This window comes from Xiphophorus couchianus, chromosome 15 (assembly GCF_001444195.1).
Source record: "Xiphophorus couchianus chromosome 15, X_couchianus-1.0, whole genome shotgun sequence".
Classification (NCBI taxonomy): Eukaryota; Metazoa; Chordata; class Actinopteri; order Cyprinodontiformes; family Poeciliidae; genus Xiphophorus; species Xiphophorus couchianus.
Window position 1 is genome coordinate 5,986,516 of NC_040242.1, and position 20,987 is coordinate 6,007,502.

Below are 20,987 nucleotides of genomic sequence, written 5' to 3' on the forward strand. Positions count from 1 at the left end.
ACTTTTGCTTTGATCGTAAAAACTTGAAAGTATCTAGTTCCTTAATATGTATGTTAACACAGCCCTTTTAGATTGCTGGACTTTGGAAACCCCAGGTCTATATTTCAGTTCCGTTAAGCTTCCCCCCCACCCTTTTTTGGCTCATTTTGCTTCTGCTTGGTTTTTCGGCACAGAAAAAACAAAAAACAACTCATTTATAGATGCACCACCTACTAATGCTCAAAAATTCATGTCCAGTTGTAGATACTACAGTAATATGTAGTTATGTTTCTTTTAAAAAAAATAAATTTCACATTAACCGATATTAGTATTTTCTTGTGGTTATATCAAATCAAATTGTTTTGCTAATTGTTGATTGGCAGGAATATTCGTTTTTAAGATGACACATTTTCATAGCAATTCCCTTTGCATAATATAAACTAGAAGTGCATGCTAGAATTTGATATCAGTGGCAACAAATAAACATTTTACTCTCTCCTCTCATCTATCATTGCAATTCTAAAGATTTTTTTGTGACCTTTTTAATACTTTGGGAAATTCAGTGGATCCCCACTTCTAAGAGTGGCAATGAGGAAGACCAAAGATGTTAGCTTCTGTGGTAGTACTACGATGGTTTCCACTGTGCATTTTAATGTATATTCAGGTATATTTTGTGTTTGTACTGTTAAATGGAAGAATGTTTTTAGAAGGAATCTCATGTAGATTTCAGCCCTTAGCAAGCGGTTATGGTCGCTCACTCCTGTAAATACCACTGTAGTATATTTAGTCTAACAAATAGGTTGAATATCTTATTGGCATGCAAAATGTGAATTTCTGACACTCGAACTACATTATAAACAGTCTTTTACAATATTCTTATTAAACACATATTTGTGATATATTCCAGCCTTTACATTAGATGTGACTAATCTATCCACTGGAAACATTCGCTTACATTTAAGACAAGGAAAATGTTTTACTGCCTGAAAAATAACCAGAAAATATTCAGAACACAATTAACTTTTCCACTTTTTGCTACTGTAGGATAATAAGGTGTACATATTCTGATTAGGGACCCATTGTTACAGTTAATAGCACCTTTTAAAATGATAATCCTCTCAACAAAATTTCATATTTTGAGTTGGTCTCCCACGTGGTCTGATTTGTTGCCATTTTGTGTTCCTGTATTAGTCAAGGTTGTAGAAAGAAAACAAAGTTGTGTTTGTTTCCATGATGTTGAACTGATATAACAGTGTATGACTTTGAACATTAAGAAATTTGAGTTTTTGACACAGCTCTTTGTCAAAACGGTCATTTTCTTAGTTAATATTGCATTCCAAAAATCTTTCCTCCGTGTTGCATCTGCCTCCTATAGATCTCACCCTGTCATCATGAGCTGATCTTGGTATGCTGCTTAATCACCCAGACCGAGTGGGCCGCTTTGTGCCGTTCATGCCGCAAATGGTCATTGGAGCAGATTTACCTCGTAGCGCTTTGATCCATTTTAGTAGCCTTTAATGCCTCCATCGGGTCTCGTCCATGGATGAGAGAAAGGCTTGATGTGTGGTTTGTGGATGTTGATGTTTTTCATTAACTTCCTCGTCAGAGGAGAGTTTTTTTGCTCTGATGGTATTTTCTAATGACGGCAGACTTTTGTGGAAGGGAAAGCTTATTGATTGAGGCCCCACTGGGTGGTTTTTAATAAAACGACTGTCGGGAGCCCTTTAACATTTCTGCATGCACTTGATCATAAAAAGCTGCTTTTGAAGCAATGTAACAATGAACGTACTCACTTCAACTTACATTTCATAACATCTGTGTTTTGTAGTCTTACCACTGACATGCAGGGTGCAAAGAATAATTGCATTCCTTCCATAAAGAAATGCATTGAATATTGCATAGCTTTGCAAATGAAGTGTGTGCCTGTGTTAGAGATCATACAGTCACTAAAGCTATAATAGGTTCTAAGACGACTTGAATAGGATGATTATAGTTGAACATCACAGTCTGTACCAGAGATGAGAAAAGTATCTAGAGGGTAGTTGCTCAAAGCGCCATTGCTTCCTGACATGGGATTCAATAAGGAAATGTTGCCAGGCAACTGGTGCTATTCCACTTTTGGGTACTATTGCTTGGTAACAAAATAAATTTTTAGAATAATGGCAGAATCAGTATTAGAAATGATAATGGTTTAGTGTACTTATCAGTAGTGTACAGAGTTTATATCTGGATATGTAGTGCCATGTAATGAGAACCTAACAATGTGTAAATGCAGAAATAAGAAGCCACTTTCCTGTTCTTGTATAACATGATTTTTAATAAGCACTCCCTTTGTGCTCAAGCATCATTTTGAAGTTTTCTTTTTCAATTATTCTCTGCACATCCCCACAAGTTTTAGCTATTTGAGCACACTTGTCTCTCAATGCACCTATCCTTTCAAATAGCCAATGGTGCACAAGAGGGAGGTGGAGTAGGAGGAGAGAGAGATGGTGTGAACAAGGCCTGCGGGGGTGGTGCTTTGTTACATAATATCAGATGAACCCAGCTGCGTTCTGTTGTTTAGCCCATGGGTGAAGGAGTGCCAGCCAAGCCGACTGATGTGTCCACCTGTGCTCGTCAGAATATGATCTGGATTAGATTATAGGTCAATGAACGGATTTACATGGACCGCAACGATCACGTGTAGTCAGCCAAACGAGCAGAGCTTGAAACCACAGTGCCGACTTTGCTCCTCCAGCACTCTGTTGCTATGGCGGCACAGTTGTTGTGTTGTCAGAAACCTTGGGGTTTAATGATGATGCAGGATTCTAACAACAGTAATTAGAAGCTGTTTTTCCTTTCCTTCTTTCTTTTTAACATAATAAATGGAGATTTCTCATGTTAGCACATTCTTGTGCACGCAGCTTCATCAAAAGTGGCGCAATGAGCCAACAAGAAACGCCTTTTTCAGACTGTTCTATAGAAAACAATTGTTTGTAGATGTGGCTGCCATTACAAACAATTTAAATTAGCATCATTCACAAGGTTTCTCCCAGAAAACTTGCTAAGCCCGGTGGTTGGATGCTAGGGCAGTCATTCATCCAGCGACTTCTCAAGTTTTTGAGTGAAAATGTTTTAGTTTTTGTTGACAGGAAATTTTTAAATATGACTTGATAATTATGTGTTATTGACTGATTGCAAGATTAATACCTGAACACCAACTATAAAGTCTTAAAAAATGCAAACATTTTAAAAAGACTTAAATAAATAAGTAATGCTTAGCCTGGTGAGGGCACAAGTAAAGCCTGGTGGCCTGCCAGGCTTATAATACACTGGGGGAAACCCTGATTTAATAATGCTGGACACAAGACTCTGGGTTTATGATTTTAGAGAATTATCTAAAATTCTCTAAAATTTTAGATAAATTTTTCTGATTTAGTGTGGTAAATTCAGTGCCTTCAGTTTCCAAAAATGGTCAGTAAATGACTTCATGGCCGGTAGACCTGTTTCTGTGCAAAAAACTTTGACTGGATTATCTCTGGTTTGGCTGTCCCCACAATAAAATCTAAAGGGAAGACAGAGGACCTATTAGAGAAGCCTCTGGCACTGCTGTTAAAGTCCCAACAGGAACTCCTTTCCTTTGTTTTGCTTTCATTTACATTATTCCAGCTTTAATCATCTTTGGTTCAACTAAAAAAAAAAAAAAAAAGGTCAGCTGGAATTTGGTAGACAGCAGCAGGTGCTTTCCCACTTTTCTTTTCAAAATATGTACTATTTTCACCTGCTACTAACTTCAAACACTTTTAACTTTGAAAATAGTAAAATACGTGACAATAAAAGAGTCAGTTTTAATACTGAAAGAGTGGTGACTGTGTGGGAGGGTGGGAAAGGTGAAGCCCAGGAATATTCAGCCCTCGCACTTAATTGTTTTATTTTGCCAAGAAAAGCCCCAAATGCCGGTAGTCAGGCAACAGCCTGACCCTTTCTTTGGGTTTGAGCTCTGGGGCTGAGGGCACTGCTCAGAAACCATAGCAGTAACCCTTTTATTCAAAGAGGCTTTCACTTTGGGAGGTGCACACCATCAAATCTGTCAAAGTGTCATGGAGCTTGCTGTCTGCAGCATTAATCCTACTGCCCTCTCATCTTTTTAAAAGCAGCGTTTATCGAGGAACCCCTCCATACTCTTTTCTCACGACCATTAAGCATGCACATGTCAATCTTCCTCAGCATCTTTTGCTCAGATGGTTTATATAGCATTTTGCCACTTGACTGGCAAGGCCTAAATAATTCAAGTATGCACTTTATATTTAGTTGTAGAGCTACTATTTATATAAAATGTTCTTTTCACACAAGCACACATGATTTACAAATTTCTAAAAATAGTGATTCTTTTTAACCCCACTTTCCTGCTGCTTGTCAAAACATAGACGGCAATAATATTTTTATTAGCTCGGCATCAAATTTGACATTTGAAATAACAGAAACGAGCAACGCTTCCATTTGAATTTAGTGACCAATTGTTTGCTTTTTTTTAATTTTTATTTTTTTACCTGCCTCTTGTGATTTTATCCAATACTGATTTCTCTTTAAGATTTAAAATCAGCATTTAATCTTTATTCTAGCCGGTGATTAATAATGACAATGTTTTTTTTTCGTACCATTTTCTCAAAAATAAAATGAGAAAATGGAGGATTAATGCAGCCTTAAAATTTTACTTTAGCCATTTACACGTTTAGCGTGGCTAGTTTGATGAAAACAGAAATTTTTCTTTGTCTTCACCTTAACTCTGAAATTTCCAAAATATCGCCATTCCAAATTCATAACTTTCCTTTGAAAGCTCAAAAGAGAACATCGATGCCTTCTGTTTAGCCTTCCTGTTATCTGCGGAAACTCTGGTGTTTTCTCTCTCCTGCAGCCTGAATGAACCACTCACTTCTTCGACAGTGGAGTTGAAAATTTTCAGTTTCAAATATAACGAATGAATGAAGATCAACCAAATAGGGTTTTATTATTGCAGGAAACATTAGCCTATAACAGTAATTTCCTTTTGGCTAGACCTTGAAAACTTGTGCTTCCTTTTGTATACAGTTGTAGCCTCACCTTCTTTTAGATTGTTCAGTTAACTCAAACTGTCCTCGTGCAAAACTTGTCCAGTTTTGTTTTTGCCTCAGCCTGTAATAATACTACTGGGTAGTTTGTTGTGCTGACACGCCAAACGGTTTGAAAGCACCAGACAAAGAGAAGAGAGAGCGAGAACAAGACACTGGGCTAATTGCTATAAGTATAGGGATTGTGTTTTCAGATGTCGGGTTTAAAAGCGCTTGTGCACACATTCCTCACACGTCCCTCTCTTATTTACCTTGAGCTGAAAGCATTTGTTTGAGAACTGTTGTTGTTGGATTGTAAAGTGGTATATTTCTAGCTAACACTATACTCCAGAAATACCAGTTGTATGCATGATCCTATACTTGTGGTGCAGCTAGAAATTGGGTAACTGGAGAGATTACATTACACGTGCAGAAATGTGCTCTGGTTTAGAAAGTGGCATTTTTGATTGCTTCTAAAAGAGCATATTTTGGATTAATTAAGAGCTGTAAAATTTTATCAAATCACCATACAAATCAGTTTTGCATGCTGATTACATATTTGGTCTGTTAGATAAACTTTCCTTGCCCTGTGCTCATACTTAATGTATATTATAAGTGAATGAGATGCTAAAACTCTTAGTGTGGTGTTAATGACTTTGTGAGAAAGAAAAGATAAGTTTTATGATATAGTTAATCAAGTTTCTCATTGTACAGCTAGCAAAGTTTGCAGGGTGACTGGTAGTCGTGCAAAATATGTATTGTGGGCATAGTTTGGCATAGTTTATGTATATTAGTGGTGAAACTCAATTAAAATGTTTTAATGAGTTAATTGAAGGTTCTGTAATGAATCGTATATAAACAAAATAACCAACATTTTCAATTCAACCCCCCATGAACCAAGAAAAGCAGCTTCGTAGTCCATTCCTGTTGCTTGTGCATCAGATTTACAGGTGTACTGGAAACACAATATTAATGTTCCGGCTCGGGACTCTAGCATGTTTAACCCACCCTCCCCCTCCCAAAAAAAGCAATACATTTGCTTGTTAAAATCTATGTCTATGTAATTACACAGAATTAAATTACAATCTCCGTCCCAATGTATAGGTAGACTAGATCATACTTGAAACTGGCAAGGTGTTTTTAGAAGAGAAAACCCCCATCTTTTTATTAGGTTGCTGTTCTACTCCATGTCACCTTGGAGATCTTGTCCCAGGCTAGACAAGAGCCAAAGAGCCCTTATTGCAACCTGGCACTGCTACGTCTGTTACTGCTGTGGTTTATGGTGTGAACTGTTGTAAAGAAAATAAAATGGAAAGCTGCAGTTTCTTTTGGTTTTTTTTCTTCTTGTTTTTATTTTGGTATAAGGCTCTTGTGGACTCCAGTTTTATTAGGTCTGAGGCTTGATATGTGGGAACTGTGATTTATAGCTTTCATTATCAAGTTTTTACCACACGGTTGGATCCCAACAGGGTCCCCACAGACCAGCTGACTCTCAAAATAGCAGTTGAGGTTTTCACTTTAACAAACTGTGGTTAGACAGAGGTGCTGAAAAGCAGAGACTCTTCTGTGGTGAAGCTTTGATCACAGAGACTAAATGGTAATGCTTTGAAATGTCTACATCAGGTGCAGGTAGCTTATGGAAATCAGCCTTCATGGATGGGCACTTGGCACACGGAAGCGGACACACACTTCACAGAAAGCTGTAATCTTTGATATTTGTGCCGTTTGCCTCTTCGGTGGAAGCTGAACATACTGTACATCTTAGAGTTGAGATGGGGGAAGTAAAGAGAAGAGAAAAGAGTTTCCAGATGAACTTGTGAACTCAGATTTGGACTTATTTATATCTTTAGCATTTACTTTTTCCACCATCTGTCTTGGTGTCTATCTGTAGCAGTTTCTTTGATGAAATATTTTGTGTAAGTGTTTATCCTACATATATATTTTTTATCCTCTTACTTAGCCACAAATCATCTTAATTGAACTAAATCTGGTGTTGATGCTGCTGATAAAGTCTCTTTCGGATTTGATAGACATTTTTAAATGAATCCTTTTGAAGTTCCTGACTAAGCTAAACTCCTTTGCTAGGCTAATTTATCAAAAGCCACAGAATATTTCATGTGCACGGTTTGGAAACCTTCTTTACAGGCTGTGAAACTGCATTTTCCACATTTACTTGGTTTTCACTTCCTCTGTGTCTTACATGACCTGCACTACATTCTCTGTCTAGACAGCTGCTGATGTGCTGGGGAACTGCGCAGTCCAATTTAAAGATTGATTACGTTTTTTTGATTTTTTTTTTCTTTTCTTTTTTTTTTTTTGAAGTAGGACAACTCTGTGTTGTTGTCCACGTAGAATCAGCACAGAAATATTTTACAAGATGGATTAATAATTTGTCAGTCTAGTTTTAGCCTTGCATTTAGCAAAGCAAATTTGCACGTAAACAGAATCAGGATGTAGGATTTTTGAAGCCCAAAGCTGTACAGCTATTTCTATATGACTTGAATTATTGAGAGAGCCACACTGACAGTCAAATGTTTTTCATTTAATTTCCCATTGGTTTAGGCCACAGTTATAAGACACCGAGGTGAGATGCCAATATTATCAACGTTAACAATAGCCTTTGAATGCTGCTACAGTCTAAAACACATTGGTTCCTCCTTTCTGTTTCTCATTCTTCTCTCTCTCTGCCCTGCTTGTAGATTTCAGCACTAGTGTGATTTACAGTCATAGCAGATGATCTGCTACTTGCATGCTTTTCCTACATGCCACATTTTCTCAATTCTCCTCTGTGCAGATGATTCCCAGGCTTCTCTGGAACACACACACACACACACACACACATTTGTTTTTATTAATATTTGTCGTCTTTTCCATGTCGTTTAAATATTTGACGTTATCACAAGTTTACACCTTCTAAATTTTTTGAAAGCTTGTATTATTCTGTCATCTTTTGTAAGAAGACGGTTTAGTGGTTGTAAACGTACTCTGAAATTTAAAACTTATGTGTCCCTTGGGTGAACTTCAAAATATTCTTTGGCTTGTCGATTAATACTGAATGCCAACGCAAGCAAGAGTTGGTCTGGATTTTGTGAACACCAGCTGCAGTTAAAACATGTCTAATCCAAGCTCCACTTTTGAAAAGGTTTAACCAACAAACGAATTTGATACAGTGACTCTCTGCCAGCCCGTGTTCCTGTTTTCCAGCATGTGAGGGAAGAAAACTGCGACTTATGGCTGAGGAATGTGAAGAGCAGACAGCTGAGACTTAGCGGAGATAGGGAGCCGTGCCTAAAATAATGAATTTGGGCTGAAAGTGGGCAGAAAGTGAAGCTAGGTGGCAGAGGAACAAAGCTGCTCCTGCTGTCTTGAAATGGCTTTGAAAAGGGGATCTGCAGAGATTTTGATGCACCGTGAGTTTTCCGATCCCCCCCCCTCCAGAAACCTTCACGGGGCTTTCCACATTACACTCTCTTCCTCCCTCCGTATAGTGACGCCTTTCTCCCTGCTTCTGTAATGAGGCTCATTCTTTACATATGGGTTATTAGGTTGGTATTTTTATGGGTTATTTAATAAAAGGTGTTGATTTTACAACTTTGTACTGGAACTGTTCTTTTTACAGTCTTGGCATTTGTAAATCATTGACGGCCGAGCTTTGGAGTTCAAGCAGAGGTTGAGTAGGTAACATGGGAATCTCTTGAAAGGTGATAATTACTCTTTTTTGCTCAAATGTTTCCCATCTAGACAGGAAGTGAGAACCTAATCACACTCGTAGCAAGAATTGTGCATGTGTTTTATTAGATATGTAAGAAAAATTCAAGTGTATTTCAGTGGTTCCTGATTTTTAAAAAAATAAAGTTTCTTTTACTAAAAATGTAAAAGCCAGTAGTCTTGAACAGCAATAGTCCATTGTCTGATTCACAGCAGGAATTATTTTTCTTAATGTCAGAATAGGAAGGACTGTTTCTGTGCGAAAGGCATTTCATATCTTGTCTATTTTCTACTAGGCGTCAGTCTGTGTTTAAGAAGCTGGTATAACCAATAAATATCTCATGCAACCATTGACACAGCTTTTTATTGCATGCTAAAGAAATCTTTTAAAATGATTGGAAACAAATATTCCCCGCTACCGCTTTGTACAAGGTTTGTCTTACCGAATCAGTGGATGATCCCATGAATATCAGGGATCGTCTGATCGTATGCTGGGAAGAAAAGCATTTAAATTTTCTTCTGCTTTCTTGTTCATTGTCTGCTTTATGACCTTTTTTATAAGCCAAGGCTCTATATGAATAAAAAAAAAAAGATGATTTGTGTCAAGCTGCTTCCTAGGTAATTGTATATAAAAATAACTTTTTTTAAAATGAAGTAAGATGAGCTTTCCAAACCAACTTTGCAAATTTGTTAATTTAACAAGGAGGTTTTTGTTTTTTTTATCAGTCTACTTTGATTTACTAAATGTATCTGGACAACTTATCTTGGATACCACCTCAATAGAACATGCTAGTCTTTGACATCTTTTAACAAATAAACCAATTCTCATGCTTTGGAACATCATTGAACCACCGTCGTGATTTGCAAAAATCAAAAACATGGATCCTTCCAAGTGGCCGGTCTACTGAAATTACTCCAACAGATCATTGGCTACAATCCAAAAGTCAGCTAACGGGCAAATAGGGCGTCCCTGGGAGCGTTCCAAGGTGAAAGCAACTGACCAAAGAGAACACAAATTTCTGCCACACATGTTGCAAATTGCATCTCGATAATCCTAAATACTTGGGAAAATATTAAATATTATGCAGTCCAAAGCAGATCTACAGACCTACCTACCTACCTAAACTTAATGGTTCAAATAAAAACAAATAAAGGCTTTAGAGTGGCCTAGTCAAAGTTCAGATTGGTTAGGATGGCTTCTTTTCATTTAATCATCCTATTAAAACCACTGTTTGGATTGATTAAAGTTATTCAATTGGTTTTGTCTGAAACATTTACAAGCACATATTAAAAATTAATATCATAAAAAGTTTAATGTTTTTTGTCACTCGTTTCAGAAAATGAAACTCATATTTTATATAGAAATATTGAACTTTTTAAATTATTTGAATTGTAACAGTGTCAAATTGCAAAAATAGAAGCAAGGGAAGAAAATACTTTTTCACACTTCTTCGTTGTCTCTTTTAACGCCAAAATGCAAAAATGGAAGGCAGTGTAAAGTTGAATGTTGAAAAGGCTTTTAGATGTCTGATGTAAACAAAGGCTGGTGATAAAGGATCTGGATAAACCTAGACTCAAGATAAGCACTCTCTACCAGTTCATATAAGGTTTTACTCTTCTGACATCTTTCCTCATGTCTGTCTTCCTTTATTTTTTTCTCCATCGGTCTTCATCTTTCTTCAATTTTGTCTTTTTACACTCTTGTCTTTGAAACAGACTCCAAAAGTTTGCTTTTCCCAGTACAAATTTCATTAGGGCTGAAACGATTCCTCGAGTGATTCGAATACCTCGAGGGATTATTAAAATTCCTCGAGAAAAATGTATCTGCCTCCAAGCTTCGTTAAGTTATATTTTATTATTTAATGCACCGTGTTCCGGCCGGGTTATTACTTGCGTTGCCCAGCGCTCTCACTTCCGCCTGAGTTGTTGACGAAAGCTAAGAGTTAGCAGCATAACGTCCAGTTTTCAAGTTTGGCTTGGGAGGATTTTCTTGATTGATGATAATGTCTAGGTTTTTCTCATTTTTCGGGGGACCAATAAGCATCCTTAAAATAACTGGCGCAATGCCTGGAGTACGGCAGCTTTTCTCCTAACTTTTCTTCAGGTTAACTTAGAAAGTGAGCTATTATTGTCACAGGTTAGTTTTTTAACCTACAGAAAAGTTATTGTTAGGGAAGCTCAAATATGAAAAATTGGACTAATGTTGATATGCGATAGTAGCCCTGCTGTTTTGTTAGATTTACCAATGTTTTATCTTTTTTTTTAAAATCCGATTACTCGATTAATCGTAAGAATAATCGATAGATTACTCGATTACTAATATATTCGTTTATAACAGCCCTAAATTTTATTAATGCAACTTTCAGGATTTCAAATGTTTTTTATATTTCATCCACTTCGCTGAATAAATGAAAAAGATTATATGGTAGCTTTGATTTCCTAATTACGAAGAAGACTGAGATGAGAATTAGGAATCTTATCCTTGTGGTCAAAGGTCAAAAACTGAAAAATGTTCTTTTTTTACTCCTATTTTAGATGCATCAAAACTCCAACTATTTTGAGTCTACAAACTCGTAAGAAAAAAACATACACTTTGATACACTTTAGAGTTTAGTATTGTAATGCATAACAGCTATGCAAAAAATACTTCAATCTTATTATGCGTTAGTTATTTTGAAAAAAATACAATCGACAAGTCAGACTACAAATAACCTGAAAATTTCTTTGGAGAGGCTTTCAAAACACTAATTTTTTTATTAACCTTTTAGTATAATGTGAATACCTTAACTAGAATGAGTACTTTGTGTCTGTAGTTATGACTCTTGCTGTGATCAATGTCTTTAGAGCTCACTAACAATAGTTACTATTGCTTGATAATGTTTAGATCTATTACTGCCAAGCTACAGCTTAATGAAGTTGGTGCTGTGAAAACATTGTTTGTATTGTCTAGATTGCACTGGAAATATAGAAACGAAAGGAAAAAACCACATAAATAAACTAATCCATGGAAAAATTGGCAACATAAAGAAGAAATCAATATGATTAGTCACAGATCTTTTTAGTATACTTGGCTCAGGTTCTGGTTTTCCTCAGACCCGCATATCTGCTCCAGTTTGAACAGTTTGCTTCCTTTCAGGCAGACATGAAAGGACTATTAGCAAGCCTCATTAGGGTGAATGCCAAACTGCAGAAATGAAACGAGGTCCAAGGTCCAGGTCAGCTGTGTTCACTAATAGCGTGATGAATGGAGAGATAAAGAAGATGACTAGTTTATACTCAGAACTGGTTAAAACGACTGCAGAGTTGATGTAATAAGGTTTGACTGGAATGCCAGCAGGATAAGCCAGAATTTATTTTTTTTCTTTGTTTGAGCATGTTGCAAAACCCTTCACTGTTTTTTCGAATAATATTTACAAAATTCAACACTAACCCTGCTTATTCTTCATGCTTCATAAAATAATTGGTAAAGGAAAAGGCTGACCTCATGGATTAAGCATGAAAGTTACCACATGGTGAAGTGCATTCACTGTATCATTATTATATACAAGTATGTAGAAACTGTTCCTCCATTAGTGACTGATCATAAGAGAAAATATATCTGTTATTCTGATCAGGCTTATCAGACAACGCTAATTAAATACCACCTCTGCAGAAATCCTTTGCTGGTATCTGAATGAGTCAACAACACATCTGAATGAGCTGCCTTGTGCTGTCTCATTACAAATCGAAGTGTCTCTCTGCATCACACGCTTTCTAAATCGCTGTAAAATAACAGCAAACATATTCACTGTTTGCAGTATCATTTTCATAATAAAAGGGATAAGTGCTGTTTGAAACTATTCTTTACCATTTTGTCAATGGTATGTGCATTCCCAAATGAAAAATCTAAGATAGGATATTTACTACTTAAAGGTAGTAGGTTCACTAAATCACAATTTCTTTATGAAGTTTCTTCTAAATTACAAGTGAAGTTCTTGTTCAAAATACACATCCAACCCCAAAATCTTGGACTTTAATGTATTGGTAGTTGCATACGAGTGTAAAAATAGTTTTGTTTCCAGTAGTTTAGCAGATTCATCATGCTCAAGTGTTGCACATCTTTTTAATTTCTCAGAAGAGCTTGGAATTAATTATGGATGAATTTGATTGTTTCTGATTAAATGTGAAACATTTTGCATAATTTGATTTTTGAAATTCCAACTCTCAGATATAATTCTTGAATGTAATATTAGGTTGCTTAGGTTGTGTTTGTCAAACCACAGTGGCGTGAGAATACTGTAGCTACATTTTTTATCTATCAGAAGATTTCCAAACACCAATCGCATTTAAAGTCACGTCAAGTGGACTCACAACACCACACAGATGGAACTCATGACAAGTTTTTCTGCAGTGTGTAGAGCTGGCAGCTTCCGCAGCCTTGGTCCTCCAGGAAATCCAGCCAGAGTGGAGAGGAAATTAAATATGTGTGCATCGCTGCGTATGTGTATGCCTGAAAGTCCGTGCCAGAGGATTGATTTGAGCTGTCGATGCTACACTTTTTATAGCCTTTAACTAACTGTACCATTTGTTTTAGGATTTTACTTGTCACCCACTTTTCTGACATCCTTCTATAAGTGGTGGCAATGGGGATTATGCATGTAGATCACTTCTGTAGCTACTCTAATGGGTGTAATTCATTAGGCTAAGTCAATTAAAGCTTGTGCTTCATTACAGACATGATGATTTTTAAGGTCTTGTTAGTGTCTGTGATGGTCCTTGAACTGGAATTACTACCATGTCGAGAGAGACATTAAAATTAGCACTGTCATTTTCCCAGAGGCTTTTAGAACTCATTATAATAAAAAGGTTGCTGTAACACCTTAAAAAAAAGAAAACTATTCTATTAATTTAAATTGAATGAATGAATACCAAATCTCAGTTTAAAATAGTGCGTGAGATTCTCTCAGAAAGATGGCCAAAGCTGCTGAGTTTTCACTTTCTGCCTAGTTTCTCGTCATACTTTGTCCTGAGATTCTTGAAATTGTGCTGACAATTTTATTGCAATTGACACGTAGAATTACTGAAACTGGGCAGAATCCATTTTTGACCAGATCTTTTTCATGAGATCTTTGAAAAGTCAAAAGTAAGTAAATGTTCCAAAGATAAATGCACATAGTGGCTGGAATCATGCTTTGGTTTATTTTTTAACTTTGGTGTGCTCTTAACACTAGCACATTTTTTACCATGTCATTCATTTGAGGGGTTTAGTTTTTAATATTTTATTTACTGAATGAATGACTTATTTGGAGTTATAGAGTTTCAGTTTTATTACTACACATTCTTTGTGTTAAAGTCTATCTCTTTTTATTTTAGGTTTGCCATCACACTTTGAGATATTCAATGTGAATTCCTGGCTGTAGTGATAAACTGAGCTGGTGAGTATTTAACTTGCGTCACTGGAATTGGTGGGATTCTGATTCTTTGTTTTTGAAGTTAATATTAACATGTGCTAATATATTCTAAAGATGGGAATTTTTTCTGTTGCACTTTGTCTTAAAGAGAGAGAGAGAGCTCGACATGAGACAAGTATTTCTTAACCTTTTATAATCTGAGTGCTATAAACTAATTTTTTGAATGTCAATAATGTATTCAGTCAGTTGGATTGAGTTTTACTGCAGTAGACACAGATCATGGCAACAGGCCACTGAGAGGGTTGGAAACATTATAATAAAGAGAAGAAAGAAATGTGTTTTTATTGTGACTGATATCTTTACCATAATATTCAACAATATTATAAGTGGCTAACCCAATAGCCTAATATCTTTTAGTCATACATAACAGGGAATGCATTTTCTCATACTTCAGTCAGTTCAATGGACACAAAGGCACAAAGTTTGTGATAGGTTTTATTGCTTTTTATCTTAAAATCCACATGCAGCAATTTAGACAAAAAATATTCTTGATTCCAAATCATTCCAAAACTTTTTACAACTGTTTTTCTTACATTTTGGTTGAACATATGTCTGACATTAGAAGGATATAAATAATAATCAAGTTGTGCACTTATAGATGAAAGTGAGGTTATTGCTGAGTAGCTCCATAGGGGGCTAAAATAATACAAAAAACTAATGGTAATAACTAAATACCAGTGACAATATATCATATAAAACAAAAACACAGACTAATTTGCTTTGAAGTGAAACTAGTGAGTAGGCGGCTCTTATCTATGAGTTTGAAACAGCATGTTTTGTTCCAGTAAATTCTTTGCTTCCCTCTCCCTCCGTATTTCTCTCGCTTCTTTTTCTTTCTCTCTTACCTCCTCCTCCAGCCAGCAATGCTGTTCACCTCCCACACAGACTGACACACACACAGATACAAAAACTGCTATCTTCACACATGTATAAGGGGGAATAAGGGAGGAGAAAAAACGAAAAACTCTAAGAAGGGTTAAAGAAAAACACCAGGGAGGAGAAGATGATGATAATGGAAATGGGAGAATGGCTTATAATTAGACAAGGATGTAACTGGAAGACAGTGGGAACAAATTAGCAGCAAAAGAGGGGTGGATAGAATACGAGGATTTTGTTTTTTAAAAAAACACTAAGATCATTTGAGCTTTGAAAAGCAAATGTACTAAATATTTATGCATGTCCTACACAGAAATCACTTTTTGTCAAATGCAAATTGACATTTTTTGTATCTAGCTTTTGATATTACAAAAATATCAAATATAAATTTTTATTTTATTTTATTTTTTTAATCATCTGAACTTATAGGCAACAGGGAGGACATGGAGGTTTAATAAAATGCTTTACACAAGCCAGAATTTATCACCAATACATCACCAACATTTATCACCAACAACATTTTTCTTTTCAATACAAACAGACATATACAGTATAATATTTTTTTTAAATTGTATTTGCTTTTAAATGGAGACACCTTACTCCACCTATACACTAGTATATGCATATTAGGTTTACATCTACACATACACTACACCAGACTCATAATCTAGGAACTAAATAGTCAAGAGGAGAGTGAGCGAGCCACCGTAGGTAAACACACATCTGAACATGTGCGAAGCAGTATCCAGTGTTTGTGTCCACATCTGTTCATGCGGTGAAGGTGTACGGCCTACTAAGCAAATTACTCGAGTCGTGATGGCGTTCTGCACACTCTTGGGGCACAATGTTCCCATGCAGTCCTGGTCTATCTATTCTTTTTCTACAAAGCAGTCACTTAGCAGGTTTGGTCTTTTCCAGACAAGCATCCCAAGTCAAAGACACAAACAAAACGAGCGTCGAATTATTAAATGATTAACACTGGTGTCCAAACTTTATTTCTTTGTTGTTGTGCCTATGATAATTTGCTTCAGCACATAGTTTACTTTGCCTAGTGTTTAAGTTGACTAGTATTAGATCATGATCTTACTGTATGTGACCCACAATCCAATGCTTTTAGACTCTGAGGTCATGCACCGGTGTGGTATTGGTCATTATGCAGGTCACCCATTTTCTTTACATCTCTTCAGTGTCCACTTCAAGTCAAACATATTTCTTGTACATCTGTTGACAGCGCCTTCTTACTTAAAACTGTTTCCCCCTTTCAGGTGGAACACCTAAACTCATAAAGAAAAGTCCCTACCAGATATTACCTATGTGATTTACTACCCAGATAATTTAAGAAATATGTATAAAATACGTCTTTTAAGGTTGCTTTTCACTTTCTTTTTGTGATGAATGTGTTTTGGTGACTGAACATCAGCTTGTAAACAAATTGAGCTTGCTTTGATTGCTTCCATTTTTAGTCTTGATAAGGGACTGATGGGAGGTTGTACATTGCATTCCACACAGTTCCACAGTTTTATAAATAGTTAGATGTTTTATAAAAGAGTGGAACATGACTTACTTGATGGAGTGACTAGTACGAACTTACTTTTGCGCATCTATCTCTTTCCCACTTTTGGTCGCAGCATCTCATATCCTCCCACATACTCTCACATTGAGTGAGGAATCAATCCTTCTCACTTCCATTATCTCTCTCCCTCCCTCCGTATCTCTGTCACTTGCTCTGCTACTTAATTCTGGCCATTCTGTACCAATCGAATAGCTGTGTTGTGGGCACAATTGAGTCCCACAGCAATCATACCACGTCCTCATTAGGCTCGATCTAGTGGTTCGCTTTATCCAGCTTCATCCCTTTCTTTCGGTAATTGGGCAAAAACCTTTGCCTACCTGTCAGCCGCAGTCCCAGTGCAAATGATGCAATTTATTCGACTGTGTATAGGAGTTGACAGTGGCCTCGGTGTAACCTTGGGTCAATGCTGTCCTGCAGTTTTCCAGCAAATTAGTACATCATTGTGAGTCAGATCTTACTCAGGACTGTTGCCACCTTTGCCAGCTCATGGGTAATGACTGTGGTCACCAGAGAGGGGATGCATTTGAAAAAATGAAATGTTTGAGTTAATTTATTTTTCAAACCTTTTGACAATACATGCTGACTTGTATGCTTAGTAATGCTATTTTCCTTTGTGAAATAAAACAAATAATAAATATGCAGGCATACTTGTTTGGCCAAGTGATCTTTAGAATAACTTTGCCTAATATTTTGAACACTGTGCAATTAGGTGCAATTCAGACAGGTTTTTAAGTGAATAATAAATTCCATCCCTCTTTGCAGTAACTCTGTGAAACAGAAAGCAAGATTTGCCTCGATTTCACCCCCCTTCATCTACAGCCATTAGAACCAAATGTTTTCTGCTTTTCGGTTTTTCTTGTGCGTGGGTAAATCACGTCTTTATTGCAAAGGCCACAAACTGAAGATGCTCACCTCTGTAGAGCTTTAAGAAAAGGCAGAAGCTGTAAATAGAAAAATACAGGGTATAACATTTGTAATAAAAGAACAACCAAAAGTTGAAAGCAAAGATAAACACTGAATCAATGCACACATGTTTCTCAGTGAAAACAGGATGTGTTAGGAAAACAGAAGAGTAGTGCTAAGATACCTTAACACTTAAGCTGATTATTTTAGTAGTCTTGGAAATTCACACGTACCCAGAGTTAATTCTTTGAGGCTGACTGGCTCACCGGTGCCCTATCCGACTTGTGACTTCCTCAGAGGAAGCAGGAAGTGGCTTAGATGTGTTTCCTGTTGGAATGTGAGACAACTTCCTTGGCAAAAGTACATGCTGGCACACTACACATTATATTTATGGCTTCCTCATGGTGGCTTTTTTAGAGTACAAAAACACTTAATCACTTTTTAAAATTTGTCCTCTTAATTTTTTCTTAAAACCACCAACGTAGTTAAACACCTTTTGCAGGTGATATGATGATTGGGATTATTTTAATAAGACACCAGAGGGTAATACTCTGACTCCTTCAGCTTTTTGATTAGCATAATGTATTGCTCAGTGTGTTAACATGTATGATTTTATGTGATGGGCCAACACAAGTAGAGTATCATTGGTTAGGTTAGTTTTCCACTGCACGTATTAATTTATCAGAATATGAACATACTTGGAAAACTCTTCACTTTCGGTTTAGTGTTGCACAGAAACCTTTTATTTATTTTTCTTAAACTTGCCGTGTCAAAGATACCTTGAGTGATTTATGAGTGCTGGCATGAAACTTGCCCACAAAAATTGACTTCTTGTAATCACCGGAAGAACGATTTGTTTTAATTATTTTATTAGTTAAATACCTTGCATTGTAATTGTTGAATTAGTTTCCAGTTTCTATGTTTTAGACCCATCCTGTGTTCAATTAAGGCTGCAAGATGCCAATACTCAAATGTTTAACTTAAGACAACAAAGTCTGGAAATGTTTATTTTATGTTCCACCTTGAACATTTTGCTGCTTATCGTCCTCTTCGCACAGAAGACTGATCTGCTTTCGCTCTCAATCCTTCTCCCTCTGCTCATAGTGCAGCCCTGTTCCAGCTCACTGTTGCCCACGCAATGCTGCACCATTTTGGAAATCTGCAGCTCTCTCATAATGGCAATAATCAGTGGTTTTCTCTCTGCAGTTTATCCAGTTACATTTGCTTTAAGGATTTGGACTAAAAAGCATCCTAAATTGGCTATTAGAAATAAATAAGGAGTAAAGTATTATAATAGAGCTGAGCATGACAAACATGATGAACTGAGGCAGTTTTTTCTCTGGGAAAACAAGCAATTATCTGTATTTCGGTGTGTGTCTCTCCTACTGTCTTGCCTTATTTCTGAGGAGTTATGCAACATTTTGCAGAATATTAGTGGATTCAGATTTAGATTCTAAAGTGTAAAGTTCTTATATGTCAACATATTTGCTTGTACATATTAGATTGCTCTATACAATGTTTTTTTTATTTAAAACAATTCAATATATTTATTTTTTGAATTGGCTGCGTACAAGTGGAACTAACATTTTTTGTTTATGGGATCAAAGTGTTTTTTTACCCAGAATTATTTTCTCTTCATTATCATGCTTCATCACTTCCTCATCCTTTTTTCCTGCACATTTAACATCCCTTTGAAAAAACAAAAAAACAACAACCTCTGTTCTGTTTCATTCTTTCTCTCTCTGCAGCGCATCAGCCTCCAGCCACCATGTTAATTACACCAGTTCCTTTTCTCTGTTATTCACCACTCTATTTCTGTCACCGTGACTGCTGTGCCTGCTTTTGCTACATCGCAGCTATTTGCTTAGCTCTACAGCGGTTGTTGAAATGGGGAGGGGGCGTGCACTTCTGTCCAATTCATAACAAATGGTTGTTTAGCGTCATCTGATTGGCACAGATTAGAGGGTTCATAGTGGTGGTGCGGAGGCAGCTTTCAAAGATGATCAGGTGGCTTCAGTGCTGCTGTCTGAGTAAAACACTCTGCTATTTGTCTATACTATTTTAATGACACTTTTTGCTATGAATGGATTGGGAGGAAAAGGGGCAGGGAGGGTCAAAGTTTTTGCATAAAGCCAAGTAACTTCAATTTTAACGGGCATAAAAGTTTTATATTTAATATTCTTGCTTTTAGAAGCCATAATTCTTCATCATAGTGTGAGAGTTTCATCATGAATCATCTATATTTTAGATTAGAATTCTGGGTAATAATACACTCTTATAAAAATTTTGAAAAGTTGAAATGCCATGTAATTTTCTTGGTGACTTATAAAATACTTTGAATCCAAAGTTTCTTCTAAGCTGTGTTGTAAGAGGTGAAAAGTCACATTCAGCTCAAGAGGAGATGATGCGCAAAAACGAGATACGATTTTAAATTTTTTAAGAAACCTTAGAATTCCAATTTTTCACAATTTGAATTTAAAAAATGTACAAATTAAAACTGTGTTTTTCGTAGCCTGGCTATTGCCTGCAATTCAAATCTTTCTTTACATCTCAGTATTGACTTTCTCCCATTGACTTGGATTTCCCTGGAAGAAATTCAACCAGGCCAGTCATCGAACAGAAGGAGAAGTTGTGAACGATGACATAAATTTTCTGCATTATTTTATAGTTGTAGTCTGCCTGTAGCTTTAGCAATGCCGAATGACGGAAGTTTTTAAATTGTTTTAAAACAAAATTTAAACAAGTTGGCACCAGAACCTCTGCTGGTCTGTTTAGGAGTCTTTTTAGTTGATGAAATGGATCTGAAACTAGTTTAGAAGTCTCTAATGTAACTAATTGAAAAAATTACACGTTTTGATGGAATATTGTTAGCGGTAGGTTGAAGCACCTCTTTATTTCTGTTATTTCATAATTTAAAAAAATATGCAGGAAAAAAAAGCTGAATTTTTATTATTAGATATCTAGCCACTTTTAATGGTTTCTTTTTGTTTTAACCATTCTGCTTACTGTGGTTAAGGCATGAGGAGATGTGCAGATAAAAAAAAAATCATTAGTTTAGAATATGTCTTGGATTACATCAGCAGACCTAGACAAATTAAAATTGATATAGTAGATTTTTCTTTGGGGATGTGCGTTGTGACTAAAAACTTCAGATCATGTAACACCCGATAAGTACAGGCTCACACATTGTTATGTTGGAGGAGGCAATCTGTTGCCACAATGAGACCAAAGCAGATTGTGACTCAGTTTACTAATTGCTATGTTGCTGAGCCATACTGTAAATTACCTTTTTGGAAAATAAGAGTATAAAAAGCCCTAATGCAATCAGAAATCATTGAAAAGATTGTTGTACATGACTGAAAAAATACCTTTACAAACAGATAAATGATTTAACATCAGAAACAAATGCAAAAATAAGTCACTGTTGACTAG

The 20,987-nt window shown here is 36.3% G+C and overlaps 1 protein-coding gene across 5 annotated transcripts in view; it reads left to right on the plus strand.

Annotated features, from left to right (window-relative positions):
* Window positions 1-20,987, plus strand: part of sipa1l1 (signal-induced proliferation-associated 1 like 1) — an 80,253-nt gene that overhangs the window by 8,146 nt on the left and 51,120 nt on the right. For 4 of the 5 annotated variants that reach the window (XM_028039921.1, XM_028039917.1, XM_028039922.1 and 1 more), the window contains exon 2: window positions 14,106-14,167. The exons of the other annotated variant lie outside the window; for it this stretch is intronic. The gene's annotated coding sequence lies outside the window, so the exon portion shown is untranslated. The remainder of the gene's footprint in view (window positions 1-14,105; window positions 14,168-20,987) is intronic. 5 annotated transcript variants of the gene reach the window in all.